Genomic DNA, 20013 nt, shown 5'->3' on the forward strand with positions numbered 1-20013 from the left:
ACCAGTTTTAGGAGACATGACTTAGTCGCTTCCAAAGAGAGATAGTAAAAGGCCGACAATAACCTTGAATTAAATACACTGTAGCTGGAGCACAAATAGTCCAAGTAGCACAATGTAACCATATGCAGTGTGCCGATGTAGCAATGTGTCAGTCAGCTTACTACACCATTCACAGCCTGTGCAGCGAGCCCAAATAATTTTTCGTATATAACACCCCTCTGCTCACTTCCACCGATTATAACAGTTCCAGTTAAGTGCCTTTGACCTCATTCGCTGTGACTCATTCTTACCGGGAGTTTTTGCCAGTGAGTACAGAACATCCCAAGCGGCTGCCACAATCCCGAATAGGGTGTTAGCTGACTGCTCACAGCTGCCGCGGCTCAGCCTACACAAGTGCACGTCGGTGTTCGCAACTACCCCGCCAAAGCTGCTTGGCTGTCGAGTCGCTGAAACGCCCATAACTTTTCAGTATTATCGTTGCTTGTCGCCAGTTGTAAGCTCACCGTGCATTAAAGCCAGTCACTCCAAACCACTGCCATTGTACACAAGACGCTAACTACCCGTTCACAGCTGCAGCCACTTGGTCTCCACGAGTATGCACTGGCGCTCCTGAAAGGCTGCCAGAGCTACCAAGATGACGTTGATCTGAAATCCAGTACGTTTTTCCAGTGAGTTTTTCTGCTTTGTCCTCACGATTCACTAATTTAAGGCTCAGGGCTGCTTTTACAAGTGTTTTCCTTAGTTGCCCGTGTCCTCTCATCCACGGTTGGTTTGGTTGTGGGAACGTCTTAGGAACTCCTCACTTACACCTCCTATATGGACGGCATCTTGCCTCTGCAACTGCCTGTGATTTGACAACTAACACTTTAAGTCACACTAGTTGTAGTCTTTATTTCTGCATGTCCCACCCTCAAAAGTTACAAATCTTGATGAAATACGAACTCTGATCGGGCAAGGACAGGGGAGTTGTCATTCATCTCATGCTGACATATTTAATTTCGTAATACATTCTTTTGTCTAACAAACCCTTCCCCTTTAGCTCATTCATTATTCTGTCTTATTTCCTTTCCCATATATCTAATGTTGCAAATCAAATAACATGTTAAATGCAGTTCCACAGTCGAGAACAACTTTTGCACGTCTCTTGTCCTTGGCTCTTGGCAGCCTGTCAGCTACTCGGTAGAGGGTCACATCATATCATGACTTCAATACGCATGCGTAACTTTTCTCCATTTAGCCACCATCTTTTCCCATTGCGTACCACAATAGGCCCAAACGTACACTATTAATAAAGGAATCATAGACAGATGTTAATTTCTTGAATATATGATTTTCACTGTTCAACACCCACTTCTACTCTACCCCATGTTCTTATCTCTTTCTTTAAGCAAAAGCATTAGCAGCAATAGGTCTCTTTAAATTCAGGCAAACATATGCCGGGCATGCAATGCCTCAAGATCTAATGTTAGTAATTCTTGCGCAGGGGTGAGAGTTTTCCCGCTCAAAACGGTTTAGTCATATTACTATCTACGTAATCCTAGCTTGCACATGCGCAAAATCGTTTTCCAGTTTAAAGCGGGTTTTAGTCGTGTTGCATTTTAATTTTCATTATTAAGCATGCGTAAAGCTCTCTTTCCCATATGTAAATGCTGCGTGTGTATATTAATTTCATTTTCTTTACTATTTCTAAAAATTAGTACTGTTAATGAGAGATTGCTCTGAGCAAGTTTTGTTTTCTTGAATCCTTGCTCCATCACCACCAACAGGCAACTGCTGCCATTCCTACCACACTGACCACAGGCCATTGCTGTGCCACATCCTGCAATGGCTGTACATCATCGAGAACTGGCTCACCATGATGGAGCAGAGCCTGGGTCAGCTCCAGAATGACATCCATAATGCCCTATTCTAGTTCTTTTTTAAAATGTTGTTTTTTAGGGAGAGGATTGGGTATGTTGTGTGGGTGGAGAGGGTGGATATATTTGTAGAAAAAAAGGGACATTTACAATTCATCTAAATGTATGTCTGAAGTAGTTTTTTTAACTTTTACTTTGCACTGCTGCCTTTAATTTTTACACAGCCTGTTTATGTGCGTGTAAGGGCGAGTGTACTGCTTAGTTATTGAGTTATCACACTTTAACTATCCTGACCATCAGGGGGAATGCTGCCGTGACCTACATTGCCTGCAACAACCTAGATAAATAACAGAAGCAGTTAGTTACTTACTTATTAAGTTGACTAGTTCAATAGTCTCTACTGAACATAGATGAAGCAATAACAGGGAAGGTGTCACAAGCGAGGTCCCACTTTCACTTCCACCCAGGTGAGCTCCAATTGTAGGGTTAATCATCAAAATGATTATCTATCGTAGGCAACTACACAGAAATAAAAAGACTGAGTTAGAGGGTTTTATAACAAAGCTTTACAAAGAATTGACACCAGAGTACTATACATTGATGGCACAACAAGAATTCCTTATAGTTATAAAACAGCAAAAAATAATTTGGCTCATGGGGAGTAAGTAGTAACTTAGTTACAACATTCTGGAGACATTAAAAATTGCCTCAATGTCTGAAGTGGACAAAGTTAGGTTAGGCGTTTATGGTTACACAACAGAAGAAGACCTGAATGTTGCCAACAAATGATGTTCTTCCTTCAATGTCTAAAATATTGATCTCTTTTCATGTGCGTGTGGGTGAATGGGGCCAGTGTGGGCTATTGATCAGAAGATACTGCAGTAAGTTGGTGTTGCTTTCATCACGTCCATCCTACCAAGCGTGTGATCTATTGGTGGTATCAATTAAGCCACACCTCAATAATTAACAGTGCCGAGACACCTACGGGTATTTGTTGCGCTCTACAAATTGCAAATAATAATTAACACAGCCTAGGTGAAGCGTGGTAGGGGTTTGATGAATGTATGGGAAAGGGGGTTTGGGGAAAGGTTTGACAAACACTACACAAGGACAACATTAATCTGGGCAATGAGGAGCACATCATTTGTCATCAATATGTTGTGGAAGGAAACAAAGGAATGAGTATAACAGAGTACAGATACATGCATTGCAAACAGTCCTTCTGCCCTTAAAACCCAAAGAATCTGATATCTATATGTTCTGTCTTCTAGGTTGGGGAAGGAACTGGAACTCCCCTCCCTCCCAGTTCTCCGAATATGATTGTTAAAAGAAAAACTATACTATAATGGAAAATTAGGTGTGCATTTGTACTCTCCTCGGGAATGTCTACTCTTGGATGCCTGTCTGAACTGGTCCGATAGTCAAGCAGGAGCATTGAGCTCAGCTTTCCCCTTTCATTCATGCAGGAGACCAGAAGGTCTGTGGATTGTATAACAGAAACTGTACTTTAGTCAAGAAGGGCAAAAAGAAGGTAAGCTTCATGCTAAATGTATCAAGAAGACTCAGAAAAACAAGAGGGGGACTCAGAGTTTCACTTTTGCCATAAGTGCAACACACACACGTGTGCACACACACACACCCCATTTCACAAATAAATGCACCTCTCTCTATTCCACATAGCTGAGTACTAGGCCTTAGACTCTTGGTTAACCTTTGAACTGAAGTAAATAACGTCTTGTTTCTAGCTGTAGATGAGAAAGTACTGCAGCTTCCACTCTGAGTTCTTCCTTCCTCCTGCTGATTCCAAGTAACCAGACCAGTAATCATGACCCGAGCCAAAGAAATACGCGTAGTGCACTGCTCTTGAAGTAAAAGTAGAGAAACAGAATTTCTGTATTTTGATTAGGCTTTTGTTTGTTAACTAAAGTAACTGTTCTGGTCTCTGAAGAATCAGAAAAAAGGAGAGCACCCTGCAATTATATCTGGCTAAGTGTGAAAGGTCCAATCACCTCCAGGGATATAAAATGATCACCCATCACTCAGGCACACACATTGCAAATCAATAATCATCTCAATAAATTTCTCATGGAACTGATGCAAGAGTTCCAACAGATATTGACAGTTGTGTTGAGATGAATTATGTTTTTAGCTCTTTTTTGAATAGTCTGTGGTCGGTACAGGCCCAGAGATGTATGGGGAGCTGTTCCAGTATTGAAGGATGGGTATGAAAATAATCTGCAGCCATTTCTGGTAGTTCAGTCCCTATGGGGAAGCTCCACCAAACCAAAGATTCCTTATTGGCGCACACCAATTACGTTTTTTTTATAAGTACTGTGGCCCATTTCCATGTAGAGGTTTGTTTGTTAGGCAGATGAATTTGAAACGTGTTAATTTTTCTCATTGGTAACTAGTGTAGGTTTTTTAGGATGGGGTCGGATGGTGAACGGGGAGGAAGCTGAAGTACTGACCGTGCTGTGGTGTTTTGTATCTCCTGGAGTCTGGTATATAGTTCTTCATTCATGGATGCCATTAAGGCGCTTCCATTGTCAAGGCGACGGATTAAAAGCAAACGGACAAGGGATTTCCATGGTCCCAGTGGAATCCATTGTAATAATTTTGTAGGGTGCGCATGATGCCATTGCTGGCACCTGAGATGTAGTTTACATGGTCCTTCATAGACAAATTGTTGTCTACTATTATTCCTAGACTCCTTACTGTTTTTTTTTTTTGGGATGGGTCTTGGGCCGAGACTTGTAGGCCACCGGTCATTCGACCAGAATTCGTGTTGTTTCCCAAATAGTACCACCTCTGCTTTTTCTGCATTAAGTTGTAAACAGTTCATCTGCATCCAGTCGGCAATATTATTCATGCAGTTTCTAAATATTGTTTTGGTATCTGAAGGCTTGAGTCCCATTGGTATGACCAGCGGTGTGTCATCTGCATGAGATAACAACAAACCCATTTGATTTTATTACTTTTGTCAGTGAAACAACGTATACATTGAAAAGAGTAGAGCTCAGCACGGAACCCTGGGGAATTCCCTCGTCAACTGATATGGCGCGGAATACATAAGTTTCAAGTCATACAGAGAGTTTCCTTCCCTTCACGACGTTCTTTAGTCAGTCGAGGGCATTCCCTCCTACACCAATCTCATCCAACCTTTTTGTTAGGAATAAATGGGAGATGGTGTCAAAAGCAGCTGATAGATCTAATAAGACCAGCATTGAAGAGCGTCCCTCATCTAGGGAGAATCTATGTTGTTCAATACTTCTATTAGTGTTATTTCTGTGCTTTTTCCAGCCTAGTAATCTGACTGTGAAGGGTTGAACAATTGTCGACTTTCTAAATACGTTGTAGGTTGTTTATTCACTAGTGTTTCCATTACCTTCCTGAAGTTTGGGAGTAAGGAAATTGGTCTAAAATGTCGTAATTCATTCGGGTCTTCCCTTGGTTTTTTGAGGATTGGTTTGATCCTTGCTGATTTCCATTTTGCTGGGACTGCTTCCATATTTAGTAACAATTTAAGTAGGTTGGTATAACTGTTAAGTAAGGCGGGGATAGTGTGGACATAATATAGGGAGGGGCTGGATCTTTGGGTGATTCTGATCTGACCTTATTTACTATGGTCTATTTATTATGGTTTAAAACACCCTCCCTCACTGACAGCCACCACACCAATCATCCCTCAGAGGCACTCGATAATCTGATCATTTATTGGTGCAATGGTTACCTGTTCCAATCCAAGCACATTGGTAGGTACACTATCGCCCCTTTCATGCAAACAACAGATTGGACTTTAGCAGTCTTGTAAATCAAACGAGTGTCTGGGGCAGCCATCTAGATGATGAAAAAAGCAGAAGTTTTATAGGAGTGGACCTTACAGGTTAATTCATTTTTGCTAAGTAAGTTCTTAAAGACCAATCGCCTCCAGGGAAAAAATGATCGTCCACCACTAAGGCCCCAAAAATTGCAAATCAATCATCTAAGGCAAGTCCCCACATTACAGTTTAATACCCTCCCTCACTGTCTACCACCACATGAATCATCAATCATCATCATCATCATCATCATCACTCACACAATCACCTATTTAACTTTTGCAATAGTAGTTTTATCTCTTCCAATCCAAGAATGGGTAGTTTAGGTATTAGGTATTCATCTTTGATGGAGGTAACACATTGGAATTTGGTATTGGCAGGCACTCTTGCAAATCAATGATCTTCTGGGGCAGATCTTCAAGTGCTAAGTAATACAAAAAGGGACAGGCAATAGGCATGCCAGGGAACAGACACTTTTTCCAATGTCATAAAGGAATTGTGGCGACTTCGTTAAAGCACACTGGTATACCTTCAATCTGGAAATATATGTGAGTAAATAAATGGTGGGGCTGCATAAATCTGATGCAAAAATAATATTGTTCCACTAGCTTCTTTTTTTGTGAAGATAGAAGTTCAACGAGAAATAATTAAAATGTGCTATAGGGGCACTGGTATATTTAGTCTGGGAAGTAGAGTTTGTCCTCAAACTCATGTGGTTCACCCAGAAGTTGATCAGCTAACACACATGATTCCATTTCTGACCAGTTTTCCTCCTTCTCCTCCTATGCTATATCAGGAAAGGTGTAATTGTGTGGTGTAAAATGCTGGTTAATTTTTTATCATAGTCAATCTCTACTTTTTGAGGTGAGAGAGTGGTCCTTCTCACTGTAACAACCACACCAGCTGCACTGAACACATGGTCAGCAGAGCAAAGACAGATACCTTATTGCCAGCCTGAGCTCTGGCCATTGGATGGTCTTCCCATACAATATATTAATGGATTTTGATCCACATATACCTCCTTTGGATCATCCAGATACTCCTGGAACATCCTGTGGATGGTCATTGGTGCTGCCACTGGACTTGAGCCTTGACAATTGAAACCAATACAATTGAAAGGTTGGGTCGGGTCCTTCTGTTACTATTGTTGCCGGTGTTCTGGTTGATGGTGTTGTTGGCTGCTGTGAGACAAGACTACCCTCTCTAACAGTTGAAGGCAGCACACCAGAACTGTGGGTTGGGACTCAAAGTCCCAGCCATTCTGCTTCCAAGTCTTTGGTTTGCTCTACAATCCTCTTCTTGTATTTTAAAACATCCCCTTCAGAAAAATAAATTAAAAGGGGCAGGAATTGTTTGTACCATGGATCGAGTAGTGTGGCAAAGACGTACTCTTTAGATATGATGATGCCATTTTGCAGCCGTGTGTTACAATCCAAGCGAAGGATTAATGCCTCAACCAAGGCATACGCTTCTGTGTTTTCATCACACCTGCAGGGCGAGCCTTTCAGATAACTTCTTTACCTGGTCTTATAGGAGATGCAACAATGGAATAGCTTGGCCCGTTTTACCGTCCTCCTTGCTAACTTCCTTTGTGAAACCGTCAAAAGTGAGTAGCATCTCTGTCAGGCATTTCACTGGGCCCAATTTGTCTGCATTCATGGTCATAGCTTTCCAAATTGCATCACTTCCTCTTAGAATAAAATACTAATTTATCCAGTTGTACTACTCTAACAGACATTACAGCATGTAATAGGTTGAGTTCCAATGTGTTGGCACCTCCTGTATCAGGGCTTTATCTGGTGCACTTTTTATTATGCTGAATAGTCGGCAACTGCTTCTGGGCTTTAAAAGAATGGCTGAAATTAGTGCAGATTCTTCTGCAGGTTGTCAGTATGTGGCTGACTATGTCTTCGTTTTGAGGAAGTCTTGCACAACAAGGTTTGTCTATAGCAACAAATCCAATTCTGAGACGTCCGGGTGGCAGCCATTCATACACCTTGCTGTTAAATTCCTGCAAGATGTTTACAGATGTATGTGATTAGTCCATGGCAAACATGGCCCCTGTTGCAAGCTGCTGAATGCTTTTTAAACGTTCTTCAAGGCCAAGACCCGAGAGATATCTTTTGCTTTGTCCCTGCAAAAGAGATCTAGTGTTCAGTGATGTTGAGCAACCCTTGACCCCACCAGGTCAGTCGCTCCCCCTCCGCACAGCACTGCCTGTGTCTCCCTCCCCCAGCTGCTGCTGCAGAGGAAGTTCGAGGCCCTCCACCTCCCGCAGGCTACCACCTGCGCCTCATCCCTGGTGGCCAGTGGTATGCCGTAGGTAGGTTTGTTCATCCTCCGCTTTATTGCTTTTATTGTATTGCCTGTATTTTCATTCTTGTGTCTGTGATTGCTGTTGTCTATCTTCCCCCGCTGCCTGTACGTGGTCCATGCCTCTTTTTCTTCCCTCTGTTCCCCTCGCTGTCCCTGTGCTCTCTCTGCCCAGTCTTACCTTCTGTACCCCTCGTTGCCCCCGTGTCTCTGCCCAGTTTTCCCTTCTGTTCCCCTTGCTGCCCCGTGCCTCTCTGCCCATTCTGCCTTCTGTACTTAGTTGCCCCTGTATCTCTGTGTTCTGTATTTTGCCTCTGTGCCACTCGTTTTTCCGATATTTCTGTGCCCTTTTGCCTTCTGTGCCACTAATTTTTCCCTTCTTTTTGTGCCCCTTTTGTCTTTTATTCCACTTGTTTTTGTGCCCTTCTGCCTTCTGTGCCACTAATTTTTTCCCTCGTTTTTGTGCCCCTTTTGCCTTCTGTTCCACTCGTTTTTTGTGCCCTTCTGCCCTCTGTTCCACTCGTTTTTTGTGCCCTTCTGCCCTCTGTGCCACTCGTTTTTCCCTCATTTTTGTTCCCCTTTTGCCTTCTTTTCCACTCGTTTTTTGTGCCCTTCTGCCTTCTGTGCCAATCATTTTTCCCTTGTTTTTGTGGCCCTTTTGCCTTCTGTTCCACTCGTTTTTGTGCTCTTCTGCCCTCTGTTGCAATCCTTTTTTGTGCCCTTCTGCCCTCTGTGCCAATCATTTTTCCCTTGTTTTTGTGCCCTTTTGCCTTTTGTTCCACTAATTTTTTGTGCCATTCTGCTCTCTGTTCCACTCGTTTTTTTGTGCCCTTCTGCCCTCTGTGCCACTCGTTTTTATTTCGATTCTGTGCCCCTTTATGCGTTCTGTTCCACTTCCTTTTTGTGCCCTTTTGCCTTCTGCGCCACTCGTTTTTCCCTCGATTTTGTGCCCCTTTTTCCTTCAGTTACCTTCGTTGTCCCTCACCGCCCTCGCCACTGCGTCCCCTGCGGCCCCACCCCCCTCACTGCCCACTGCCCATTGGCTGCCCCCGCCTCCAGTCTCCAAGCGGCTCCGCCCTCCCACCTCCCCATATATGCCGGCCGCTATGCGCCCGTGCCGCTGGCGTGCCAAAGGCGCACCTAAAGCAAGCCCATCTCCGCTAGTCTGCGACTGAACCGCACCCACGCCAGAACCCCTGGCCCCCGCACCCGCCACGACGACCGCTGCCACTATGATGCCAGCACTCTGCATGCTCTCAACTCCGGACGGAGCCACACCTGCTTCAAGGTCACCCCGAAACGCACACACAGCCCCTTCACCTGCCGGAACTGCAGATACAACAGCCTCAGAGCCGACGAACCACCCTCCAAGAAAGACCCCAACCACATCCGATGCATACTTCTGAACACCCACTCCGCACGCAAGCATGCCGTCGAGCTCTGGGACCTGCTGGACACAACATCCCCAGACGTCGCCTTCCTGACAGAGACCTGGTTTAACAACTCCTCCGCACCTGACATCGCCATAGCCATCCCAGATGGCTACAAGATCACCCGCAGAGACCGCCCCAACGGAGTCGGAGGAGGAATCGCAAACGTCCACAAGAACAGCATCAGGGTCTCGACTAGCACCGACGAAGCGCTCAGCACCGCCGAACACGTGCATTTCCAGATCCACACAGACCTTAACTCCACCCTCAGAGGCACCCTCATCTACCGACCCCCCGGACCCTGCCCCCAGTTCAGCGACTCCATCGCCGACTTGATCAGCACGCACCCCCTGACCTCCACCGACTGCATCCTCCTCGGAGACCTGAACTTTCACCTTGAGAACAACATCGACAACAACTCCACAACCCTGATCGATAACCTCGCCAACCTCGGACTGAAGCAACTCATCACAAGGCCCACCCTCTCCGCCGGCCACACGCTCGACCCTGTCTTCTCCTCAAGCCGGCACGTCTCCATCAGCCACACCACCGAACTCCTCTGGACCGACAACGGCTGCATCCACTTCGCCTTCCAGAAGCCCACCACACACCACCGCACCCAAAGTCAAAGTCAAAATAAACTTTATTTCGATTGCTTTTACAATCATAAAAAGTACATGTTAAAAACATTTAGATCAGTTTAGTAGAAAAGTGGTTAAGAGTACATTATTTACAAATACATCAAATTTTGTAGGCAATTAAATGTAAATTGTATATATAAGGTTTACAATGCAGAAAGAGCCAATTGGGATCGAATTTTCAGACATGCCTTTAAAAAACAGGCTATGCTCTTAGCAGCAAATTGGGAGTCTAAGAACTGTAATGCCAAGAGAGCAGGTCTGCATCTTCTCAGTCCCGATTGACGGAGAAGTGGGACCAACCAGTATTTACGCGGAAACTCATAAAAACTACAAAATAAAATTACATGCAAGGAAGACTGAGGAGTTTTGCCGTCGCAGGGGCATCTAGATAGTTCACGTGACCAGTCTGAAACCTCAGGGAACGAAACGAGACGAAAGAAGCAATCAAAACGAAATCTAGTTAAAACATATCTATCAGAATTTGACAAATAGAAAGACAGATACGGTTGAATGCCAAAGGAGGATTGAATCGCCATTAGTTGGCTATTTGAATGTTTGCCCATTTCTGAACACATGCGAAGATCTCTTAGATGGGTGACGCATACATTTTTCAGAGTCTTTCTAGGCATGTCAATGAGTAAAGAAGGATTAGTAAAAAAAGCTAAACAATTCAGATCATTCAGAAAATTAAACACATAAAACAACCAAGGAATCTTTTTCCAATGGGTTAGGGATAGACAATCGGTCATTAATGACCGAGTTTGATGGCATTCTTCTTTGGTCCATATGCGGTGCCAGAGGAGAATCGGTTGGTAACTAATGATGTCAATTAAAAAGTCCAAACCTAGCTCGATGTGACTTCCATAATTTGGAGCACTTCGAGGGAGGGCTAATACATATTTTAGAAAGGCATTTTCGACTACTTGGAGTTCTCCAGCAGGAGCGTAGCCCCATACACCCGCTCCGTAAGTTGCCACACTCACACATTTGGCTTGATAAATTTTGAGCAACTCAACGGGCGCGGGCTTGCCCAACTTCCTGGAAAAAGATATCAGCGCCATGGTTGTGCGCTGGAACTGCATTTTTTTGCTGGTAATAGCAGGTTTCCATGTGTTATGATCGTCAATAAGGATCCCCAAGTAAGGGTATTCCCTAGCATTTTCTAATCTGACGTTATCTATAAAAAGAGATTTGCTTTTTCGGGCTTTCTTGCCTATATACATCACAAAAGTCTTAGACTTGTTTACTCTTAACCCAAGCGAAAACATAAATTGACAGTACTTGTCCAGTTGGAGTTGGAGCTGGTTTAGGGTTCTTGCCAGAATGACGGAATCGTCAGCATATAATAGTGCTGGAATAGGCCGGGTGTTTATGCAGGGGAGATCCTTGTTGTCTTCCAGCATCGCTTGCTCCAAACCGTTTGTATAGATGTTAAATAAAAACGGAGCAAGGACGCACCCCTGTCTAACGCCTTTTGCTATGCTGAATGAATCCGATAACTCTCCATTAATGCCATACCTCACACATGCTTTGGCATCCGTGTAGAGTTCACGGAGGAATTTGAGGAGAGGAGGGTCTACGCCCAGGTTGGTCAGTATCTCCCACATCTTAGAGTGTATTACACAATCGAATGCGGAACTTAGGTCCACATAAACCAAATAGAGGTTTCCGCATTTGGCTCTAGCATATTTACCCATTAAGAGTGTCAAATTAAGGGCCTGTTCTACAGTACCCAGTCCCTCCTGAAACCCAAACTGGAGGTCGGTTATGATCTTCTTCTCTTTTGCCCAATCCTGGAGTCGCTCCAGGATTAATCTCCCTGCGACCTTACCCAGTGAGTCCAAAAGGGAGATGGGTCTGTAACAGGCTGGGTTATCACGTTCACCCTTTTTAAAAATGGGTAAAAGCACAGATGTAGACCAGGATTCGATTAGGCGGGCCTGAGAGGCTGCGGTCATAACTTGTGCGACAATTGGGGACCATAAATCTAAGTCGCTCACGAAGATATCGAGGGGAACTCCGTCTGGGCCCGGAGCTTTCCCAGTCTTCGAGGAAGTCAATGCGGCAGTAACCTCCGCTAGGTCGAAGTGGAGGTCAATAGGATAAATATTATACTTAGTAAAGACCTCCTCGTCGGACTGGGAAGTCAAGGATGCAGAGGAGGGGGCCCCGAAAATCTGTGAGTAATGTGCCACCCAATTTTCAGCAGATACTGCCACGTCTAATTGACGGACAGCTTTGGCGTCCTCCAAGAAGGGAGATTTAACTATTCACCAGAATAGCGAGCTATCCTTACTTCTTGTGCTCTCGTGCAATTGGGCCCAAAGATTCTTTTTTAATTCCCGCTTTCGGGTTTTTTGGGCCAGTTTGTACTTCCTTCTTAGTGTGGCTATTAAAGCGGCGTCCCTGTCTTGACTATGAAGTGCACTTTTTAGCGCAGAGAGAGCTTTGCGGCAATGGGTGTCGAACCACCCCCGGGAGTCCTTATCGTGGACCTTATGTTGGCGAGTGAGCTCCTGCTGGATAGCTTTTAGGATGTTAACAAAACTAGAGAGGATCATATGAGGAGATGAGCTCTCCGCTAAACAGATGGTTATTAGGGGAAGAGTTTTTTGAATAACCTTTTTTGTAACCTCATTAGGATTTATCTTTGACCATTTTACTGTGTAGCCATTTGTTTTATCCATAGCCAAAGATTGCTGTGTTAAGAGGCTGATCTTGGTGTGGGCTGATGTAGCTGTTTTAAGGATAATGGTGATACTGTTGGAATAGTGATCACTTGACGGATCAGTACCAGTTTTAAAATGGATTAAGTGATTCTTTAGGGTTTGTGAACACAAGATGTAATCGATGGTGGTAAAAAGGCCTCTGCCGTGAAAGGTCGATTTAAACCCGACAGGGGGATACACAATTTCATTGGCAAACTCGAGTTCTAAAGAAAAAAGACATTCGTTCAAAGTAGTACCAATATTAGAATGATTAAAATGCGTAATAGAGGAATCGTTTTCATCTTGGAGCCCACAAATGCCTTTTTTATAGTTGCTACATAGGTGAACATTAAAGTCGCCACCCCACACAACATAACATTGTAACTGTAAGAATTTTGCTTTCTGCTCTTGAAGATATAAGGTGATGTCTGACAATGACTTTACACACTCAGCTGGGGAGGAGTTATTATACATATTAATAAGATAGTAAATGGAAGTGTTATCAAAGGCTAACTTTAGAATTTGAACAGTTGGGGACGCTAGAGATACCTCTATAGTCGTGGGTGACATAATATTAGAAAAATAGATTACTAAGCCGCCCTTAGGTCTTCCGTGAATAGATGGGCTGGCAGGAATGTGGAAAGTTTTATAACCCTGGATGTGAATAGAGTCAATTGCCCAGGTTTCCCTAAGGCAAGCTATTTTGTGCTTGATGATCACGTCAGTCCATGACTGGAGGTGAATCTTGGATCTGAGGCCCGCTACATTCCAGTAAATAGTTGGGAGTTCCCATGTAGGGGGAAGGGTGAAATTAGGATACTGTGAATTAGCAGAGGGAGTTGAGGGTAGGGGCAGGGTGTTTGGGAAAGGAGTGGGAGAAGAGAAATGTATTTCATTTGAGGCTGAATTATTAAATAGTTGCCTCTTAGGTGATTCTTCAGAAAGGGATGGGTAATCGTATTTGAGTTCATGATCCAAGAAGGTTTCCAGGTAGGGGGAGAGTTCCACCGGAGGGGTAAAAGGCTCCACGAGAGAGCCAGGAGGGGGAGAGCAAGTTGCTCCTTCCATTGGTGTTCCTCGTGAGATGGAAGTAGTTTGAACTTGGGTAATGGTTCTACTTTTGGTATTTGTGGAGGGAACTGATGGTCAGTCAACCATATCAAGGCATTCATATCTGTTGGTTAGAGGTGGGCCTCTCCAAGTTGTGAAGGGACCGGGGGCTGGGTTGCTAAATCCATAACCTGCCCAGTGGCCCCGGTCTCTGTTCCCGTCCCAGTTCCCCACTCTTGTCCAGCTCCAAGGAGGACCGACATTGTGTCTTGGAGCCGGGGGGTAAAAATGTGACAATCTACGAGTGACGATCCCTTCAGTGGATGTATGGTCACCCCAGGAGCAGATGTGCTCTACTGTATTTGAGTCGGCGAAGTTCACTATGATGCAATCACCCTGGATGTTTTTGGGCGCAGTGCCTAACCAGGGGACTCTACGCACAGTGGTGACTCTATTGTCCAGGAAGGTTGGTAATGGTCTGTTATTGGACAGCCAGTAGGTTACTTTATTTTTTAGTGACCAGACCGGTTCATCCTGATTGGGAGAGAGTTCCGGAACACCTGTCATAATTACTACATAGGGGGAAGCTTCAGGGGGAAGATGGATAGGATGGCCCCTCCTCTTTCTATTTCTCGGAGTGGTGTTAAATGCAACTGGGTGCTTTGGGAAGGTGGGGGCCGGGGTAGGTAGGGCAGAAGAAGGTTTTGATTGAGTGGAGGTCTGGGTCTTGGAGTGAATAAGGGGTGGGATCGATGTGGGATTGGGTGTATTAGAAGGTATTTGGACCTTGGTTACAACTAAAGGTGTCTGTTTTTGTAACTGTTTCTGTAACTGTTTCTGCGGTGCCTTTTGAATCATTTTGGAAGGATTTAATACAGTCGGACCTGCCTTGGATATATTTGCGTTCTGAATGAGGGGCCTCCCTTGAGCCGGATTAGTGTCTTTGTTGGTAAGTTTACTAGTATTTATTTAGATCACCGATTTTACTAAGAAGTAAATTGTCGATGCTACAGGGGTTACTAGTTACATTACCGTCGTTGACCATACCACCTTCACTGACATAGCTACTAGAGCTGTGATTAATGTTATCAACAGTATGGTTTATTACTTGTACAAGTGAAGAGGTAGGTACTTGATGGGGAGTTTGGAGAAGGTCGATAGGCTGTATGGGGAAAGGGGAAGTGGTAAGGGAGGTATGAATAGTTTTGGGGAGAGGTTTAACAGAATGTTGTGATTTGTTAAATTCACTCTTCTTCTTTTTGGGGATTTCTCCCTCACGTAAGCCCCTGTCTGCAGATGGAGTGGGAGCCACGCTAGTTTGACTTGCGAAAATAACTGGGGTTTTTTCCAATGACTGCAGCAGATGTGATTCAGAGAGGTCTAAGGATGCGGACAGGTCCACTGTAGATGGAACTGTATGAATCTCCGCTTGCTCTATCAAAGATGGGGGCAACTCTGCGGGGCACTGGGGGGTCTTTGCCATAGCCAGTAAGCCCATAGAGGAGCGTCTGGCGATGGCCAAGTCCTGTGAAACTCTCCGTTCCAACATAGTAATACCCTGGTCAATGACCTCATTCGCCTTGGTAATAAATTGGTCTATTGGGCCGATAACTTGGGCAGCATCCTGGGCCTGTTTTTTAACAGTGTTCTTAGTGGTTCTGGTAGTTCTGGGGGACATGATACAATATGGTTTGTTACAAGGCTGTCTGGTTAAGGGAGTTGGCTATAGAGTAATAATAAGTTATATAGGATGTATGCTATAGCAACAATAGTAGAAAAGGAAAAACAAACCTAAATAAGGTGGCCCAGTCCAGTCTTGCACAGTCTTGAACGGGCTTAAACGGGCCCGCCCTTGGCCCGGGCTTCGCCCCGCGCTTAGTCCCGCACGCGTCCCGCTACGCGGGAAGGGCCAGTTAAGTTATAGTGATTCGAACAGGAGGGCGTGGCCGCCGGGGGAAGAGGCACCAGCTGACAGCAGTGAAGGCTGCTGGGCCTCGCAGTCCCCCGGTGAAGCAGCAGGTAGTTCTAGGTCAAGCGCACGCTGGGAGCGTGCAGGCAAGCCGCCGAATGCGGTAATGCTCCCACCAGCAGCGCGACCCCCAAGGTAAATTCCTGCACAAGGTTAGCCCTTCTTTTTAAAATAGGAATCCTCCTCTGGTGGACTGGCGAGTGAAAAGTACAAGTGAGCGGCACCCGCGGAGCGGGTGTCGCGAAAAGTAAATAGGTGCAGGTGGAGGGCGTGGCCACCGGAGGAAGAGGCACCAGCTGACAGCAGTGAAGGCTGCTGGGCCTCGCAGTCCCCCGGTGAAGCAGCAGGTAGTTCTAGGTCAAGCGCACGCTGGGAGCGTGCAGGCAAGCCGCCGAATGCGGTAATGCTCCCACCAGCAGCGCGACCCCAAGGTAAATTCCTGCACAAGGTTAGCCCTTCTTTTTAAAATAGGAATCCTCCTCTGGTGGACTGGCGAGTGAAAAGTACAAGTGAGCGGCACCCGCGGAGCAGGTGTCGCGAAAAGTAAATAGGTGCAGGTGGAGGGCGTGGCCGCCGGGGGAAGAGGCACCAGCTGACAGCAGTGAAGGCTGCTGGGCCTCGCAGTCCCCCGGTGAAGCAGCAGGTAGTTCTAGGTCAAGCGCACGCTGGGAGCGTGCAGGCAAGCCCCCGAATACGGTAATGCTCCCACCAGCAGCGCGACCCCCAAGGTAAATTCCTGCACAAGGTTAGCCCTTCTTTTTAAAATAGGAATCCTCCTCTGGTGGACTGGCGAGTGAAAAGTACAAGTGAGCGGCACCCGCGGAGCGGGTGTCGCGAAAAGTAAATAGGTGCAGGTGGAGGGCGTGGCCGCCGGGGGAAGAGGCAGCAGCTGACAGCAGTGAAGGCTTCTGGGCCTCGCAGTCCCCCGGTGAAGCAGCAGGTAGTTCTAGGTCAAGCGCACGCTGGGAGCGTGCAGGCAAGCCACCGAATGCGGTAATGCTCCCACCAGCAGCGCGACCCCCAAGGTAAATTCCTGCACAAGGTTAGCCCTTCTTTTTAAAATAGGAATCCTCCTCTGGTGGACTGGCGAGTGAAAAGTACAAGTGAGCGGCACCCGCGGAGCGGGTGTCGCGAAAAGTAAATAGGTGCAGGTGGAGGGCATGGCCGCCGGGGAAGAGGCACCGGCTGACAGCAGTGAAGGCTGCTGGGCCTCGCAGTCCCCCGGTGAAGCAGCAGGTAGTTCTAGGTCAAGCGCACGCTGGGAGCGTGCAGGCAAGCCGCCGAATGCGGTAATGCTCCCACCAGCAGCGCGACCCCCAAGGTAAATTCCTGCACAAGGTTAGCCCTTCTTTTTAAAATAGGAATCCTCCTCTGGTGGACTGGCGAGTGAAAAGTACAAGTGAGCGGCACCACCGCACCCAACATATCCCCCGCCGCTGTTGGAGCATAATCACGAAGAACAACTACACGCAAACCTCGCTCTCAGCCCACCCACCGAACCCTCCAACACCGATGATGCTGCCCACAGCCTCAGATGCTGGATCGAGGACTGCGCCAACACCCTCGCCCCGCTGAAGAAACCCCCCCACAGAGACATCAGCAAGAGGGTCAGTTGGTTCACCCAGAACTCCTAGAGAAGAAATGACACAGTGAACAAACTCCGGACACCCACGCAGCACACAAGGATGCCATCCGCAACCACCACCAACTCATCAGGGCAGCCAAGAGGACCTCCTTCAAAGACTGCTTTGACAACAACGCACACAATAGCAAGGAGCTCTTCAACATCGTGAAGGAACTCTCCTACCCCAGCTCCAACACCAACGACATCCCCCTGTAAACCCTGTGCGACTCCCTCGCCACCTTCTTTCACCGCAAGATAGCAGACATCCACAACAGCTTCAACACCCAGACAGCCCCAACAGACAGCAACACAACAGACCCTCCACACACCATCGACCACGACTTCCTGCTAGCCTGGGCCAGCGTGAGCATCGATGACACCATCAAGGCCATGAACACAATCCACTCCGGCTCTCCGTCAGACCCGCACCACGTATTCAACACAGCAAGCAGCTCCATCGCACCCCACCTGCGCAAGTCATCAATCTCTCCCTCGAGACCGCTGTAGGAGAGTAGGGTCTGCTATCCTATGGTCACCCCAAATTTTTGCTTTTTGCTTCACTGGTTTATGACTTAATGTGGCTGTGGGCCTGCTAATCAGACCCCCAGCCTGCTGTTCTCTCTCTAAATTAATGCCAATGCACACTAGGTGCATTACGAATTGGAACTGGTTCACCTTATTGGCCCCTGTAACAGTGTACCCCAGGTACCCAGGGCATAGGTGTTTCCAAGGCCTACCAGGGGCTGCAGCATGTATTATGCCACCCCTGGCCTCCATATTTGACACAACTGGCTGATCACTCAGCTGGGGTAAGTCGGTGTAATCACCCCTTACTTAGGTATAGTATGTCTATATCTAGCTTAAAATGAACACATATGTTCCTATCAGCCACTCCTATCGAAGGCCTCATCAATCCTGGAGGCAGAGTGCTTGGAAATATGTGAGATGGTGCTCTAGCATGAGCTGAGCCTGTCTGCAGCTTTCGGAACCACGTCCTTTAGCTGTTCCATGATACTGCCATACCGTATACTCTTAAGTGCATTATGAACCTCGCGGTTCAATGCTATCTTTGGTTTGGCTTTATCAAAACATGTCGAGTAAGGTGTCATACGAATTGGGATACTACCCCCTCGCCAGTTCTGGCGACGGGGGTAGCATTCCACCCTTCTAGAGGGACACGACATGTAAATAACCTGAACCCCGGTTAAAGTTAAACATGAGCCTCAGCATCACAAAATGGATGCTGCCACCACAGACACAAGTCTAACCTCCTGCTGCTGGGAGTCCTTCCAGCGAGGGAGGTTTGGACAAAGGGTTTCCTGCATTGGGAGGTGCTAGCACCACCCCAGACAGGATTTTGTGTATTGGGTAGGACAGGGCTGAATAGAATGAGACATGCCTGGGGCACACAAGGTGTCCCTGTGCATAAGCCAGTCCAAACCGGTGCTGGGGCGTCCCAGCCCCAGTCCTGGCGCGGAGATGGACAAAGGTAAGGGGGTGTAACCACCCCCCTTCCTGGTCCCACCCAGAGGAGGGACCTAGCAGGTAATCCGGCCCCTAGATTTGGAATAAGAGTAGGAGCTGTGTCCCAAGACTTCAGATCATCCTGAACTCGACTTGAAACTAAGAAGAAAACTGGACTTCGACATTCTGCTGCACAGAAGACTGAATAGAATCTCCCTTGTGGCCAAGAAGTGACCACCCTGTGAATACAGGCACCAACCAGCAACTCGACATCTGCTTTGCCGCCGCCTCCCGCCGGAGCCCGAGCCCAGAGCCCAACAAGACCTAGATTCCCAGACATCTCACAGCCCGATCCACAGTCCCTGAAAAGAAGAGACCCGTGAAGGCATCGAGAGACGTGGTACCGGCCATCTTGAAAGACCCCCGAGAAGCTGACTGCGCAGCACCCGAGGCTCCCTCAATGCTGTGCTTTAGGGTTTGAGAAGCCCCACCACCGAGCAGCATCTGCACCAAAGATCAGCCCCCCAGCATCTCCACGATCTGCGTGGGGCCCTTTTGCGCTTTGCCACTCGACGCGTCATCCCGGTAGCTAGCCCGTTGGCTGGTGGCCATCTTGGCGACGAAATTTACAAACAACACCACTGGTCTCGTTGCTTTAGACTGGCCCTCGCTCCTCTGAAAAGGAGCACCCGCTCTGACCTTGCTGGTCCGAGTAACAAGCTTTCTTCCCTTCCTGCATGGCTTGCATTAGCCAAGGCCTGTTTTCTCCAATCAAGTTGCCGACACCGCCATCTGCTAGAACCTTTGTGGGACAGCTTGTGACTGACTCCTAGACATCCTTGACCACTTCGTGTCCACGTGGCTGTGGAGACAAGCTACACCTCTTCGCCTGTTTGCACCCGACATCGCCTGGTTCCATCCTGGTTCCACGGTAGTCACTGGCTAGTGACTTTGAACATTGTCCCCTCTGCTTTCAGGTCTTCACCTCTTCAGATCCACCCTTGGATCCACCGGAACTCTCCTCGACAACCCGCCTGCAGCATCTTCATCCTCAGGCACCATCGACCTGCGTGACGAAACCCGACACAACTTCGCACCTGTGCACCGGCTTCCTGTGGGTGAGGTAACTCAGCAACGCCG

Source organism: Lissotriton helveticus, chromosome 5_1 (genome assembly GCF_964261635.1).
Source record: "Lissotriton helveticus chromosome 5_1, aLisHel1.1, whole genome shotgun sequence".
In the NCBI taxonomy this organism is placed as follows: domain Eukaryota; kingdom Metazoa; phylum Chordata; class Amphibia; order Caudata; family Salamandridae; genus Lissotriton; species Lissotriton helveticus.